Raw genomic sequence first — 16,631 nt, 5'->3', positions numbered from 1 at the left:
GCAGGAGCTCGGAGATCTCGCCGGGCTATGCTCTGCGAGCCGCTCAGGGCCCGAACCCAGGCGTGCTCTGCCTGCCGGGATCAGACCCGCGGGGAAGGATCTGGAAGCCCCGGCGGTCCCGGAGACCCAGAACCCTTGGCATTGAAGGCAACGCCTGCCACCTCGCGGTCGTTTTCTGTAGCTGCAACTCTGCCTCCAATCCAACTTGAGGCCAAATTTATACTTTAATGGCTCCTCTGCGGCGGGGATGGGGATACATACTTTAAAGGGATTTGTAGCTCTTCTGGGAGGTGAAAAATCCCGCGGTTCTGAGTCTCTGGTCTCTCTCTCCAGGGTCAGTTCACCCAAATCGGGTGGACTGGCGGGGCTCAATGCAATGCCCCTGAACCTTCGTAGGAGGCGGACCACGTTTTCTAGATTACTCAGTATTTCTAAGAGCCCTGAAATCGGTGTTTTTTGCGGAAAATGCACTAGCACACCCCTACTGCCTACAAATGCTTCCCCTTCGGAGGGATACAATAACTTAAAATGGCACTCTTGATTTCCTGTGAATATTGTCACATCAAAATAGCAGAGAAGTCAGAGGCAAGTTTGAAAGTACACCAGAAATAAAACGTAATTGGACTTCATGAATTATTCATTCCATCTGGCTTGTCTTATTCTAATTTCTGCATAATGGCTTTACTAATCCCTGATCAATTAATGTAAAATGAAATTTAAATGATAATGAAAGCCCTAGAGATAAAAGAAATTAAGCATTCTTATATCCTCTGACAGAAATCTAAACAATGGGAGTTTTTTCCCCCAATGTCTTCCTCATCCAGTCAGCTGTCTGTACTCCTTTCATGGGTTCAGCTGAATGCCTGTACAGGCCAGAGTAATAAGATCAAAAAACGGTAACATACAATATGAACAATCAAATACTTTCTGCAGAAAATGTTCAAAGAATGTATCTGTGGGGAATCAGCTCCAAATATTCGAGCAAACTCCCCAAATGTACTGTGAGTGAAAATAAAATGCACAAAATGCGTGTGCTGAAATCAAGGTGAGAAAAATCACGGGAAGACAATAAACTCCCACAGCCTAAACCTAATGCAAAAATTTGTTAAGGTAGTGACTATACGTGATTTCTCTTTCCAGGAATTATCTTGCTTTGGCGTTGCTGAGACGTGAACACAACTGTAAGACTATTAAAGCAACGGAAGATTTTAGATGGGACATTGTATGTGTGGGGCGGGTGGTGTGTGTGGTCTTATTTTTAGTTTAAGAAGTACCTAAAACAAACATGTGACATTGAGATCTCAAAAAGAATTAAATGGACATTTAGCCTTATAGTTTTGTATTTTAATACCCTATACCTCTTTTATGCCAAAAAGTTCATGATATCCCATATGTGCACTGTAATTTGGAGCTAAGATTATCTGCCTATTTGCTATTTATGTAGCTTTTTTCCTTCCTCTCACTGCTTGGATGAGGTGATTCAAACTACCTTCCTTCAGCAAATCTGAATACCCAATGACCTTAAATTAATATGATTATATCATCTTTTTTCCTTATTAATATAAAAAAAGGCAGGGTGGAGTAGCTGCTCCTTGACTGACTACTTGTGAATATTAAATCCTAAGTCTTCATAGAAGATTATTCCTGCCCCAAATTCTTGATTTTGTAGCTAGCTAGTCACTATTTGTTAGAGAATATGAGTAACACATTTTTCTTAAAATCAAAGAGTAGAAAAGACTTACACATGCTTTAAAAAGTCAGTTCTCAGTATCTTCTCTTAATATCCCAGCTGATAGTATAACTGAGTACACAGAGGTCTAGACATAGATGCACGCATACATTCAATACACATAACTCATCTTCAGTCCCCTTGCTTTGATCAATTAGAAAACCATCTAGCTTTAAACAGTCATCTTCTAAGGAGTTGATATTATTCAATATGTTAATTCTCTCAAATTACGCTGCTAATCTCTAGTGTTATTTCTTTCCTTTTTTCTTTTGGTGTCTTCCTTTTGAAGAAACTTGGTCAAAACTCCAGTATATCCTGGAGATTTTACTTTTTAAACATCTGGAAATAACTGCTTTGTTCATCTTACCAAAAACCAATTTTCTCGTGTTTAACAGTATTGTATTGAAATGCTATTATTCCCTAGGTTTTCTTCAGCCCCCTTATCACCTCCCACCTCCAAGACTGAAGTCACTGTGCAAGTTAATGCTAAGCTACAGATTGTGCATGTTTGGGGCAGGGAGAAGGATTTATATTTTCAAAGGCTTTGCTCTAACCTTGATAAATTCACAGGATGAAGAAGTCTTGGTGGAGATTGAAGGCATTTTTGGGGGAACCAAGGGGACCGACATCTATGAAGCAACAGTTCCCACGTTTAGAACGGCACATGCTATAGGCATAGGCTAATGCCACTCTTACAATAGTAAGCAGTGCTATTCTGAATATGAAGTGCAGTTTTTTCAATAGAGGAGTTTTCCATTCTATCTTAGTTGGGACTCAGAGGGTAAGCTGAAAACCTCACTGAAAATTTGTCTCAAACATTTAATATAAAACATTTCATAATTTACATATATATCATGAAATATTAACAAAATATATGAAAAGCATTAGGGTCTAAAGATTGTTTTTGAATTCTGAAACATATGTTTGTATCTACAAAGTTGTTATAGCTTGCTATTGCATTATCACCGATTTTAGAACACTACAAGTTTTGAAAAGGTGGAGCGTGTAGGGGCAAATGTGACCAATGATTTTTGAGGAGGATCCTATAATATCATTTATATATATTAAAGATACAGAAGCTTGGTGATTTTAAATATTAACCCTGCAAAATACTCAAGGCCATTTAGTAAATTAAATATCATTCCACTATGTGTTACCGTAGAAAGCGTTTTTTAAGACAATCAAATTTCACTAGACACAAACCCCTTCACTTGCGTGTTCTCTTTTCTGATGCCCTGTTTGATATCAGAGACCCGTTAGAGAACAAAAAGGAAAACTGCCTTGTAACGCAGACTACGGCATGTGTGACACATGCCAATGAAATAAAGCTGCGACGCCCTGTGTTTTAGACGGGTTTCCAGAACTGTGCCAAAATGTTAAAATATCCAGACACCGACCAGTGTGATTTTAATGCCCTGATTCTCAGACAGAGTGGAGAAGCAGGCTACCAGTCACCTCCCAGACAGACTTGAAGGGCAGGAAAGGGTACATTATTGGGTGCTTGCGTGTGCCTGACTCTATACACACATTGTCTAATTTAATCCGCATAAAATCTCTGTAAGGTAGACGGTATTTACAGAAGAGAAAATTATAGTTCAAGAAAGTTAGTAACTTTCCCAAGGCCACGAAGGTTGTAAGTGGTGGTGTTGGATTTGGTTCTCGGGTTTTTCTAGCTGTTAAGCACATCCTCTATATGCTGGAACCGTGTGGTCCTCTATGAAACACAGTGAAGGTCTTCGGTCTTTACAGAAAGAGCAAAAGATCTGTTACCTCTCCACTTCGCTGTCCCCGTCAATTCAACCAGTACTTACTAAGCACATTGTAACTTGTAGAAAGAGTTCAAAACTATCACATGCACAATGTTTCATTTCCTGAATCGGTTATTAATAATCCTGAAGGTGTTACCCATACAATTCCAGGCACCCTCAGCACCCTGTGACACTAACAGAAGTCTTTCTTTCCTGAAAACTAGGAAACAGGATGGAAATAGGCCTTTAGCCAGCAGAGATTAAAGCAGGCCATGCATTAGAGAGCAGAATAAAATGATGCTAAGAGGCAAAGATCCGGGTTCAAGTTCACTGAATGTCTATACAACTTTGGGTGAGGGACTCATCTGATAGATGGGGATAACACAAGGAGTATAGCATAGAAAAGGAAGTAGGAGAAAGTGGAAAAACTACAGACCTTGGGAAATTGAATTTAACATTCTTGGATCTGAAGTTTATTTTTCATCTGTAAGATGGAAAGCTAGAGCAATTGACCTCAAGGGTTCCCACTGGCTTTGTGATTCTATGACTCTGTTCTGTGGTAAGGGCTGAGTGGAATAAAGCATGTGAAAGTTTAACAAAGAGTTATTCAAAACTAAGTATTATAATTAAAGCCATCTTCCTTGATGTTCTGTGGAATTCATATCATAGTGATTCTTTTTTACTTTGTATTTCACCAAAATACACAAAGATGTATGAGGGTAGTTTTCAGAGAGAAAAACTGAAATAATAAAAGTAATAAAAGACCTCCTATTTGACCAGAGAAGGGGTAAAGCCTATTAAATTTACAAAAGAGAGGCAGGTAGTGAACTCTGTTCAAAAATGAACTGTTACAACATCCATCAACGTTTTACCATAAAGACGATCTCTGGATTGAGCTTTGATTTTATAAGTATACTTCTGACAATGACTAGAGCTGCGTATTTTTCCAATCAGTTAACTGTAAAATGATTTCATGAGAGGTGAATTTCTGTTTCTGACGTTAGAAATGTACCAAAGTCACATCCAGGGAATATAGTGTTTGTTTTATATTCCTCTATATGATTTTTTTTTCCTCCTATCAGGCAGCTCAAGGCATCCTAATGGGCTTTAGTTTTTTTGCAGGTTGGTGAATAGGAAGATTTGTGTTAAAATGCCTCCTAACACCTCCAAACACTGTGGTTCTTGAGGTTGCATTTGCCTGTAAATGATTAGCTCTCAAAGCCAACTTAGAAATGCCTGCCCAAACCATGGACCTTTCTTTTGGTGACGGGGGAGTGGGGAAGGGGGTATTTCATGGGTAGGTCAGGTCGGGGTGGACAACTAACAGTAGAATTTCTATGTATTTATTCTGAAATAAAAGGAAAACAAATGGAATCTTACCTTGAAAACTCTATCTTGTTGGGGGAAAAATGATGACCAAAATACTAAACAATGAGTAATAAGAAAATGTCCTTCAAAAATTGTCATGTGGGTTCCTGTGAAGTAATTAAATAGCCAGCTAGTTCTTCCAGGAAACATTAAAATGTGAGACCACAATATCACTTTTTAAAAAACCACCAAAGGACCCCCAGACTTCAAGCTCACACAAAAATGGATGCTTCTACCATAAAAAGAAAGTGCTTAAACAAACCAACCAACCCAAACTCACAAACCAAACCAAACCAAACCACCAACTTTCTTGGCCCAAAAGAAGTGCTGCGAATTTGGTACTATGGCTGGAAAACATTATTTGCAACTTAATGTAGTGTCTTTCTAAAGCACAAAGTATCCTGTATTTATCTTAATTTCTGTGGCTAATATTGTAACAATACTCATGATACCCAAATCCTATCTTTACCTGCTTCTACCATGGTCAGAAATTCAGAATCAGGCATAAACACTTTGGATGAGCTATTCTTAACAGAAGATGTACAGTGGGTCTGTTTGTTGTTTGTGTACATTAACCAAAAATACATTTAAGGACTTTAACTTGCATTAGTTAAAAGAATTACAAAGAAGGTTATAGAAATCCAGGAATTTAGCATTTGCCTCTCTATAAATGTAGAAGTTTTGCTAAGTAAGTACTGAAGCCACATAAAAGGTGTTCTTTGCTGCACTACCTTCCTCTACGGCTTATTTGCATGGAAGAATCCTTCTAATCCAGGAGGCGCCAGCAATAAAGGGGATAAATCCATATAAAAGAATGGATACATATTCACAGGTTCTGACTAGCGTTTGAGTGTTTCAAGCCACGGAAAAAGCTACCAGCTTTGCCTCCCTCATTCATAAAAGGAGTTATTTCCCCACACTGGCACGAGTTTTATGCATATCAGCTCCACCTAAAGGTTCTCCTTTAAAACAGGCATTTTAGTGAAACAAATCTGTACAGAATCCTCATGAAGACACTCAGCAAGCAGGGGTGCTCTTCTGAATTGAGCTGTTTGCATTCACCTCAGCTGCTAGGGCTCTTTTGGTAAGTTCTGCCTCCGGGCTTATTTGAGTGGAGGCAGGGCAGAGACGGTCACTCGACAGTTGGCTCATTGGTACCATGTGGGTGGCCATCCTCTGGACTGACTGTCTGTCTCTGACAGACTCTGTGGCTATAGAAGGAAGCAAGCAAGTTCAGAAGAGCCCCTCTTTGGTTACTGCTGCCCCAATTCTACTGCTACCAAGGCCAAGTGGTTTCATATGCAACATGACGTTAGAGAAAGAAACATTCGATATGAAGATAACGTTCAGGTGGATGAGAGCCTGTATTAGGAGGCAGGCGGGACGGGATGGAGACTGGTGTGAAGGATTAGCCGGTGCACAGGGATGACCTAGGGCTGGACCTAGAAGCAGCTAGAAGTGTGGTTGTAGCCGTGCCTTGAAAAGTTAGAAGGCGGAGCCAGTATAGACATATTTGCAGGCTTAAGCAGCTTTATTTATTTGTTCCTATTGCGGGTTAAACTGCACAACTGCATTTTATTAGTGGGTAGATTAAGTGGCAGAATATTTCCACTCTGGTCCTTAAACTGTCCACCTCCATCCACTCTAGCATCTGGCTTATAAACTCTCTCCCCATTGTAAACAAATTTATATTTAATATATATTTATAAATTATATACATACATATATATATAAATATATAAATTTACAAACATATAATTCTTAAAAATTTAAAAAGATAAAGTTATAAACCTAGATCCATGGATTACACCTTGATTCTCCCTTCATAACTTATGTCTAAATTCCCCAGGTAAACACATGCCAGTTCTCAGAGCTAATCTGACATTAGTGGTCGCACTACATTTAGTAAATATAACATTTAGACAAATTTCATGTCTTTTTTGAATTTTATATACACTAATATGTATAAAATGGATAACTAATAAGAACCTGCTGTACAAATTTCATTTCTTTTCGAGAAGTCACATACCAAAATACCCAGGTTTAAAATCTAATGGTGGGCTTCCCTGGTGGCGCAGTGGTTGAGAGTCCGCCTGCCGATGCAGGGGACACGGGTTCGTGCCCCGGTCCGGGAAGATCCCACATGCCGCGGAGCGGCTGGGCCCGTGAGCCATGGCCGCTGAGCCTGCGCGTCCGGAGCCTGTGCTCCACAACGGGAGAGGCCACAACAGTGAGAGGCCCACGTACAGCAAAAAAAAAAAAAAAAAAAAAAAAAAAAAAATCTAATGGTAAAATTGTCTAAGTAATTAAATACTTCATTCTACTTGCTCAACAATCGAATGTATATCGTATACATTCAATTGTTATATATGTGTCCTACCTACATGTGAAGGGCACATTTTCAAAGGGTCAAGGCAAGTTTTTTGTGGGTCTGCACCCGAGTCTCCTGGTGTTAAATGCAATGTATCTTTATATTATATTCAGGAGTAGGATAGCTGACAGTTGTGTTTATTTTAACGGTGGAGAGAACGGGCACAGAGAATCCCACATAAGCAGAAGTTCAAAACATTCAGTTCAGACGTGGAATACATTTGATATGCTTCCTGCTTTGCAACAGATTTGCTTACCTTATTTTATTTTGCCTAAACCAAACTGAAATTAACTTCTATTCAAAATGGAAACACCAGCTAAGCATGAGGTGAGGTGATTCAGGATACTAAAGATGGGCATGGGAAAATAACCTAGTATTAATTATGAACCCTGGACGATTTGCAAGGCTAAGAGGTCATATGAGGCTGCCCAAGACGGAGCTACGTTGGTCTGATGCAAACACAGCTCCTTTGGGGAACAGAGATGAGTTTTAATTTACCTTCCAACATCAGACATGACATGCGGGTTAGATCAGGAGGCGGGGGTGGAGGTATCTTTGAATCTCATAACTGTGTAGATAGTTGTATCTGTTATTTGTTATTCTCATTCTCTCTTCAAACATTAGTGCTTAGAAGGAGAAGGCTGGGGAGGGCAACTCACGCAGCATAGCCGTGAAATGAAAAGGCAAACATTTCCGCTCTGGTTAAAAGAGCAAAAGAAAGGATTCAGCAAGCCCTTCTCGCACAACAATAAAGCCCAGTCAGCTGGGTGAATTTTAAGTCTCAAAAGTGTTTGCACTTATATGGATTATTCACACATGGCTGTATAAATATTTAGCAGCTATAGTTATGTGTTGGTGGGTGAATGTTTGGCGGGGTAGCGGGGGGCGGCTCAGGTTGGGGCAGGGGTGAAAGGACAGGAAGCATGAACACAGGCTACGTCTGGCTGTGACTTGATGATTACATTCTTGTGGTTTCTTTCAAAGTTAAAGTATTCTCCCTGGGTGAGCTTAGAACAGGAACCCCCTTCTTCCCCCCCCAGCCCCCGCCAAAAAAAAAAAAAGGAAGAAAAGAATCTGGTGACTGGCACAGGTAGTTTATTGAAAGCCGATTTTAATGTTTGCTACCTTATATTAGGAAGGGGGAGTGAAAATGAGGATAAGGGAAGAAAAAATAAGTCAGACACCACCTGAATGTCTTGTTTACCACAGAGGCAGCTAGCAGGGCTTTGGGCTTGTGGGAAAAAATGCACTCTGTCATCGGTCAGTGTTAATGGCAGTAAACTATTGATTTCATTAATCTTCTTGCTTGTGTTAAGTGTTATGCTTAGATACTGTAATAGCCAAATCTTTAACTTTTGATTTTTATTGTGTTTTCCTTCTTCTGATATTTTAAACGTTTAACAAAATGCTAGCAGAAATAGATATACTCAGGGCCCTTTGTTAGAATTATGTAATTTTTAGGAAGTGTTTCCAACACAGCTTAAAATAATCTAACCTACCTTAACAAAGTACATTATTTCACTTAGGATATCTAAAAGTATTGATCCATCAACAATGATTTATTGAGGACCTACCATATGCTTCCTACTTGGAGAAATCAATAGAAATACAAGATCTGACTGTTCATAAGGACTTGAAATCCAGGTAGGAAAATGAAAATTATGAAATAAGAAGAAGAAATTGTTCACTTGGGAGCCTATTTTCTCGTTTTGTTCCAAAAGGACTTACGTTGTCTTACAAGTTAAATATACTGCAAAATTAAGAATAAACACACAACAGAGGCAGATAGAATAGACAGCTAATACTAGGATCCTGATGATCACAATCTGGTAATGAATCAGCTCTAAATTTCCTGATAACTAAGACATAGGGGAAAACACATCGTGTCACAAGGAGGTACGTAGATTTCCCCATATGAAGAAAGAAAGAAAGAATATAAATTCCTCCTCAAAGACACATTCTTGGGAAAAACTCAAGGAGGAATTTACCATGTCTGTGAATCCCTGGAAGAGAGACTGGCTTTCTGGTTTGTTTATACCAAAGAAAGCGAACAAGTAGGCAGCCAGGTGCTAAATTCTGTGGTACAGATGTCAGGTGCCAGAGGAATTCGGAGACTGGAGGGATGGCATGTTGGTGGTTACCTTAGTCTGATGTGGTCAAGGAAGGTATTATCTAGGACAGGTGATGGGACCGGCCTTGAAAGATGCATAGACTTTGACAGATGGTAAGGAAGCCAGTCGGCGGGGAGGGGCTGGGGAGAAGCAAAGCATACAAAGACCTGGCTGTGGACATCAGCATGGAATGCCCAGGTGGAAGGTGAGAAGTGGGGAAAGCCCAGTGGACTCTGAGGATTTGTCCTAAGGAGTAATAGGCAATAGTTTTGGTTTGGATAGAGTCGGAGGTAAGGACATGTTATGAATAGTCTTGAGTATAGAGTTAAGACTTTTTAATGCAATAAGCTACTCATTTATTAAATATGTACTGATAAATGTGCAGAACATTGTGCTATGTGCTAAACAGGTTCAGAGATGTCTAACATTCATGCAAGGGTTTTCAATGATAGAAAATAGAAGCAGCAGCAGAGTAGGGGAGGAAGATCTGATTTGTATATTAAACATGGTACATTTGAGTCTCTGGAGGTGACACTTAAGCTGGCAGTCGAAGTGTAGGTCTGGAATTGAAAGAGGGGCAAGCTTGAAGCCTGTGCCAAACAATCATTCACGAGAGGTGCTGAGGGAGAGGAGAGAGTGCTGCAAGAATGAGCAGCAGACAGTATGATACAAGATGAGTACTAAAAAGCCAGCACACTTGAAATTAGGGGTTTACCAATGGTCTTGGAGAGAGAAGTGTCAAAAGGCTAAGACGGTAGGTTGAGGAGTGGCTGGGAAATATGGCAGTGGTTGGTCTGGACGCATGTTGGCTCTTCAAGGGGCTTGGCAAGGTAATCCAAATTTTTGGACATGCCGGGACTTCCCTGGTGGCGCAGTGGTTAAGAATCCACCTGCCAATGCAGGGGACACGCGTTCGAGCCCTGGTCCGGGAAGATCCCACATGCCGTGGAGCAACTAAGCCTGTGCACCACAACTGCTGAGCCTGCGCTCTAGAGCCTGTGAGCCACAACTGCTGAGCCCGTGAGCCACAACTACTGAAGCCCACGCACCTAGAGCCCGTGCTCTGCAAGAAGAGAATCCTCCACAGTGAGAAGCCCGCGCACCGCAGTGAAGAGTAGCCCCCGCTCGCTGCAACTTGAGAAAGCCCGTACGCAGCGATGAAAATCCAATGCAGCCAAAAATTAATTAATTTTTTTAAAAAAGAATAATTTTCGGACACGCCTGTGATACTTTAAGCCAACCCATCCAATCACAAACCACAAACCTCTAAGAGGATCCTAATATTACTGGTGTTTGAATCTAGATCTGTCTTCTTTATTTAAGACCACCCACTTGCCATTTTGATGTAACATCCTTGACATTTTGGACAATCTCTTATGTGGCTTTATATCTCACACGTGGCATTGAGCCTGGCAAACACTGCATCTTGAGGTAGACAAGATGCACTGAAAGTGGATGCTGAAGCAGGCAGCATCTGGGTGCAGTCCCATCTCTGCCTGACACCTCTGAGCAGAGCCTTGAACTTTCCCCTGATTCTTTGGGCTTATGATTCTTTCTTAGTCTCCCCAGGGCTGAGCCTCCACTTTGCCTGATGGGTTTTTGATTCAGCATCCTCCTTCGGCTCTTACTCTAGCATGCCACTTCAGTTTAAACCTTTCCCCCCACTCTGCTACCTTAAATGTAAACTCTGATGAAGACTACCCAGTCACGGCAAAGGTTTCAGCATGTTTGTAAACCCCTGGCAACGAACCAGACATAGGGGACTGTTTTTGTGGAGGAAGGTGATATGAAAAAGAGTAATAAAAAATTAGGCTTGGACAGTAGGAAATCTAGTCAGGCCTTCCTGTGTATTACAGGAACAGGGTATTGGGAATTGAATGTCTGATGAATGTTACCTCATTAAAAACAAACATGGGCTTCCCTGGTGGCGCAGTGGTTGAGAGTCCGCCTGCCGATGCAGGGGACACGGGTTCGTGCCCCGGTCCGGGAAGATCCCACAGGCTGCGGAGCGGCTGGGCCCGTGAGCCATGGCCGCTGAGCCTGTGAGCCATGGCCGCTGAGCCTGCGCGTCCGGAGCCTGTGCTCCGCAACGGGAGAGGCCACAACAGTGAGAGGCCCACGTACCGCAAAAAACAAACAAACAAAACTTATCCTGGGACGTAAAATATTAGTATGTACCTGAGATTCTTTTTAACACATACATACATTTCAATTGGTGTGTGTGTCTGTGTGTGTGTGAGAGAGAGAGAGGAAAAGAGGAAGAGCAAGAGAGAGATACTGATCTGAGAAGGAGATTAACATGCTTTTTCATGGAATATCCTTACATGTTTATTTGTCTGGAGAAGAAGAGTGATGCCTGAAAACAAGAGAATGCTGTACTGACCATAGAAAGCCTGAATCCAAATCAGCACCACACAGTGACTAGATACCCTGCACCAGTTAATAAACGTATTCTGAACACGGTGATAATGATGAAACAGGTCTTTGGATTCAGCATCAACAAACTTACTTCTCTATAGAGCTACCATATGATCCAGCAATCCCACTACTGGTCATATATCCAGAGAAAATCATAATTCAAAAAGATACATGCACCCCAATGTTCATTGCAGCACTATTTACAGTAGCCAAGACATGGAAGCAACCTAAATGTCCACTGACAGAAGAATGGATAAAGAAGATGTGGTACATATATACAATGGAATATTACTCAGCCATTAAAAAAAAAAAACGAAATAATGCCATTTTAGCAACATGGATGGACCTAGAGATTGGCATACTGAGTGAAGTCGGTCAGACAGAGAAAGACAAATATCATATGATATCACTTATATGTGGAATCTAAAAAAGGGGTACAAATGAACTTATTTACAAAACAGAAATAGAGTCACAGATGTAGCAAACAAACTTATGGTTACTAAGGGGGAAAAGGCGGGGGGCTAGGGATAAATTGGGAGATTGGGATTGACATATACACACTACTATATATAAAATAGATAACTAATAATGACCTACTGTATAGCACAGGGAACTCTACTCAATACTCTGTAAGGACCATATGGGAAAAGAACCTAAAAAAGAGTGGATATATGTATAACTGATTCACTTTGCTGTACAGCAAAAACTAACACAACATTATAAATCAACTATACTCCAATAAAAATTAATTTTAAAAAACTGCAGAGATAACTACTTATGTTACTTCTGAACTGTGGAAGAAGCTTCTATGCTATAAATCCAGGCATTTAAAGATGAATCTATTAATATAAGTCCATGATTTTCATGCAAAAATCACATTCACAAATGCCAGCAACTGGAAATTAAATGTATTAAAGTCCTGCAGGAAGCAAAAAAAACCCCACAAAACCCCAACACAAACAAACAAACACAGTTACTTCTCACATTAACCATAATGCACCAACTGTTCCTGCAACTTTCCCTCAACATCCACGGGTCCTTCAGGGCTTTACTGCCCCTGGGAGCCAGCCTTGGAGGGACTGGAGCCCTTCAGGCACTAGGGGTGGGGTGTGTGTGAAAGAACCTCAAGAAAAGCTCATTACTGTTAACTTCTTTGTCCATAACCAAGGGTCAACTGTGATAATGAAATAACCTTAGTTTTTGTTACAGGCTGAATTGTGTTGGCCCCAAAAGTCATATGTTGAAGTTCTAACCCCAAGTACCTCAGAATGTGACTATTTTGATATAGCCTCCTTAAAGAGGTTATTCAGGTTAAATGAGGTCATATGGGTGGACTCTAATCCAATATGACTGGTGTCCTTTTAAGAAGAGGAGATTCAGACACAAATATGCACAGAGGGAAAACATAGGGAGAACACGGCCATCTGCAAGCCAAGGAGCGAGGCCTCAGAAGAAGTCAACCCTGTCAATACCTTGATCTTGGACTTCTAGTCTCCAAAACGGTGAGGAAATAAATTTCTGCTGTTGAAACCACCCCATCTATGATACTTTGTGATGGCAGCCCTAGCAAACTAATATAGCTCTCAAAGGAAAAGAGAAGGAAGGCTCTCTTTTTTTCCTTGGCTTCTAATGCACACCCACATGGGCAAATTTATCCTATGATTCTGCATTTATGGAATTGCCCCCAAGAGCACAAGGCAGAATGCTGTTTCTTTTGCAGTCTTTTGTGCTTTACTGTGTCTTCCACTGGAAAGGGCCTGTGGTGAATATAAAGCCTCTCTGGAGGCAGCAGAGCCTCTTTTTAATTTTCAACTTCGCTTTACTTCGCACCTCCAGTTCTGCAATGTTGTTGGGACAACTGAGGAGGGCACAGAGTGGAAAACTCGATGCTGCCTCGATACCAACACGCCCAACCACTGCAGGGACCCAATTGAACGTGAACCAGAAATGACAATTCTGCCTGATTCAGCCTGTCACTTTTGCCTGGATAGAGAGCTGTTCCCCCCCCCACCCCGCCCCCGAAACAAAGTCTGCTGTGCTTGAGATGAGAGTTTATTTTGGTTTAATTTTGTCACCCTCTGCAGGCTCCGTCTTGAAGTCCCTTTCTTTTAGAAAAGGTAGCTGGAGGGTGAGGTGCGGATGGGGTGAGAGGGCAGGAAAAGGCGAGGCAAGCAGGCAGGGTAGCTGAGCACGACATGGGTCCAAAAGCGGAGCCCTCTTACCCAGGCCCTGGGGTTAACCTTTCACCTCCAGAGCAGTCAGGCCCCTGCCGAGCTCTCCTTATCAGCCTCCTTAAAGGCTAATTCCTGCTGAATGGGTTCCTGAGGCTGGAGAAATTTCAAAGAATTTTTGAATACATCTCTACAGCCTCTTCTCTTAACAATAGGATCTATCAAACAGCAGGGGAAGGCTCTGTTTAAAAGCACCGACAGGAGATCACAAGAATGTGTTTGATTGCCAAAGTGACTAATTTATTTTTACACAGTATTAATGATGCTACAATAACTAATATCTATAGCCTGGTTTTGACAGCTTATTGCAAGCGTTCCCATTGTTTAAGAAAGAAGGAAAAGGAAGCAAAAAAAGAAAGTACGAAAGAGAGTGTTTTATTTTGCTACATTTCCATTTGTTAACAAAACTCTCCATAAGCAAAACCAGAGGTCATTAGCAAACAACCAAAACATGCCTGTCTCCAGAAGAATACAGTTCCCTTCATCACTTAAAATACAGCTCTGAAAACCCGAATCAGGACAAATCCTTCACATGAAAAATTCAGTGCAGACGTGAAACCACCTGACTTTACTTTGGGTTTGTGCTCCTTAAAATTACCTAGAAAATACCATAATCTTCTCTTCGTGCGCTGGATGCGGGCCAGGGCCCTGGCTCCAGAGGCAAAGGGTAAAACTAAAAATCATGTCTGAACAGACAGCTCCACCCTCTCTCCCAAGTCCACTTGGCCTCCTGACAAAAAGTGAGGTCTGAAGCACATTCACCCAGGGCCTGGGGTTTTGGCCAAAACTCAATACTCTTATAGGACAAACAAAAATGAAATCCAAAATGTTATCGCCCTCGCCTTTAGAAGTCAAATGAGCTTAAATGATTGTACTGCATACGGCGAGTGGTTCCCGTTTGCTATGTAATAGGGAACCGATAGAAATGTATTAAATTGTAGCTTTTTGTTTAGGAAAAGGATCCCTAGCTGAGAGTTTAAATTCCAAAGTGTTTTTTGATAATAATTGTGTGTGTGCGCAAAAAATGAGATAGAGAGAAATTGAAAGAGAGAGAGATTTCCATATGGAACCAAACACTTTGGATTAAAGGTCAACTATGGGGGGGGGGTGGAGGGCACAGGGACCCCACGGTGGGGTGGGGCTGCTTGCCTGGCACGGGTGCCCCAGAATGTGGGTAAGCCTCTCAATGCCCTTCACTCTCCCTCACTGAACGCTTCAGCTCTTAAGGACTCTCCCCAATGCCCACCCACTCTGACACCCCTACTCTCCCTCACGCTTTGGATGGGTGAGAGCCAGGAGAGACTGTCAAGTAATTTTTACCTCCTGCTGAGCTAGTGACAGGCTCAGTACAAACAGCTACATCAAGAAAGTACCTCCACGCCACAGATCCCAGAGCCAGGGCTCTAACAAGACAGTCCAGGGCTATGAATACCACCATCTGATCCCACTGGGGCAGATCAGTGCTGAAATGGCAGGACCACGCGTTCCAAATGTGCTTTCCCCCTCGTCCCCTAATCAAAACCCTCTGCTCCAGCCAGTCGGCTGGGTTCACAATCCCCGCTGCACACTGGAACCCTTCTGCCCTTCAAGCCTTTACTCACGCTGCTGCTTTCTATTGCTGGAGAAAGAATGACCAACAAGGGATTAACCTCCAAAATATACAAACAGCTCATGCAGCTCAATATCAAAAAAACAAACAACACAATCAAAAAATGGGTGGAAGATCTAAATAGACATTTCTCTAAAGAAGACATACAGATGGCCAAGAGGCACATGACATGATGCTCAACATCACTAATTATTAGAGAATGAAAATCAAAACTACAATGAGGTATCACCTCACACCGGTCAGAATGGCCATCATCAAAAAGTCTACAAACAATAAATGCTGGAGAGGGTGTGGAGAAAAGGGAACCCTCCTACACTGTTGGTGGGAATGTAAATTGATACAGCCACTATGGAGAACAGTATGGAGGTTCCTCAAAAAACTAAAAATAGAGCTACCATATGATCCAGCAATCCCACTACTGGGCATATATCCAGAGAAAATCGTAATTCAAAAAGATACATGCACCCCAATGTTCACTGCAGCACTATTTATAATAGCCAGGATATGGAAGCAACCTAAATGTTCATCGATGGAGGAATGGATAGAGAAGATGTGGTACATATAAACAATGCAATATTACTCAGCCATAAAAAAGAATGAAATAATGCCATTTCAGCAACATGGATGGACCTAGAGACTGTCAAACTGAGTGAAGTAAGTCAGACAGAGAAAGACAAATATCACATGATATCACTTATACGTGGAATCTAAAAAAGTGGTACATACGAACCTATTTACAAAACAGAAATAGTCACAGATGTAGAAAACAAACTTATGGTTACCAAGGGTGAAAGGAAGAGAGTAGGGATAAATTGGGAGGTTGGGACTGACACAAACACACTACTATATATAAAATGGATAACTAATAAGGACCTACTGTATAGCACAGGGAACTCCACTCAATACTCTGTAATGACCTATATGGGAAAAGAATCTAAAAAAGACTGGATATATGTATATGTATAACTGATTCACTTTGCTGTACACCTGAAACTAACACAACACTGTAAGTCAACTATATTCTAATAAAAATTAATTTTTAAAAT

The 16,631-nt window shown here is 41.3% G+C and overlaps 2 protein-coding genes across 5 annotated transcripts in view; one reads left to right on the top strand and one right to left on the bottom strand.

Moving 5' to 3' along the window:
• The window catches only part of DYNC1I1 (dynein cytoplasmic 1 intermediate chain 1), a 295,343-nt gene that overhangs the window by 25,159 nt on the left and 253,553 nt on the right, over window positions 1–16,631 (bottom strand). The window lies entirely within an intron of this gene.
• SLC25A13 (solute carrier family 25 member 13) overlaps window positions 1–16,631 on the top strand; it is a 297,241-nt gene that overhangs the window by 247,385 nt on the left and 33,225 nt on the right. For 2 of the 3 annotated variants that reach the window (XR_009541993.1, XR_009541994.1), the window contains exon 23: window positions 8,743–8,860. The exons of the other annotated variant lie outside the window; for it this stretch is intronic. The gene's annotated coding sequence lies outside the window, so the exon portion shown is untranslated. The remainder of the gene's footprint in view (window positions 1–8,742; window positions 8,861–16,631) is intronic. 3 annotated transcript variants of the gene reach the window in all.

This window comes from Lagenorhynchus albirostris, chromosome 8 (assembly GCF_949774975.1).
Source record: "Lagenorhynchus albirostris chromosome 8, mLagAlb1.1, whole genome shotgun sequence".
NCBI classification, from domain to species: domain Eukaryota; kingdom Metazoa; phylum Chordata; class Mammalia; order Artiodactyla; family Delphinidae; genus Lagenorhynchus; species Lagenorhynchus albirostris.
The sequence above is the reverse complement of the archived record's forward strand: the minus strand, read 5'-3'. Positions and strand labels throughout refer to the sequence as shown.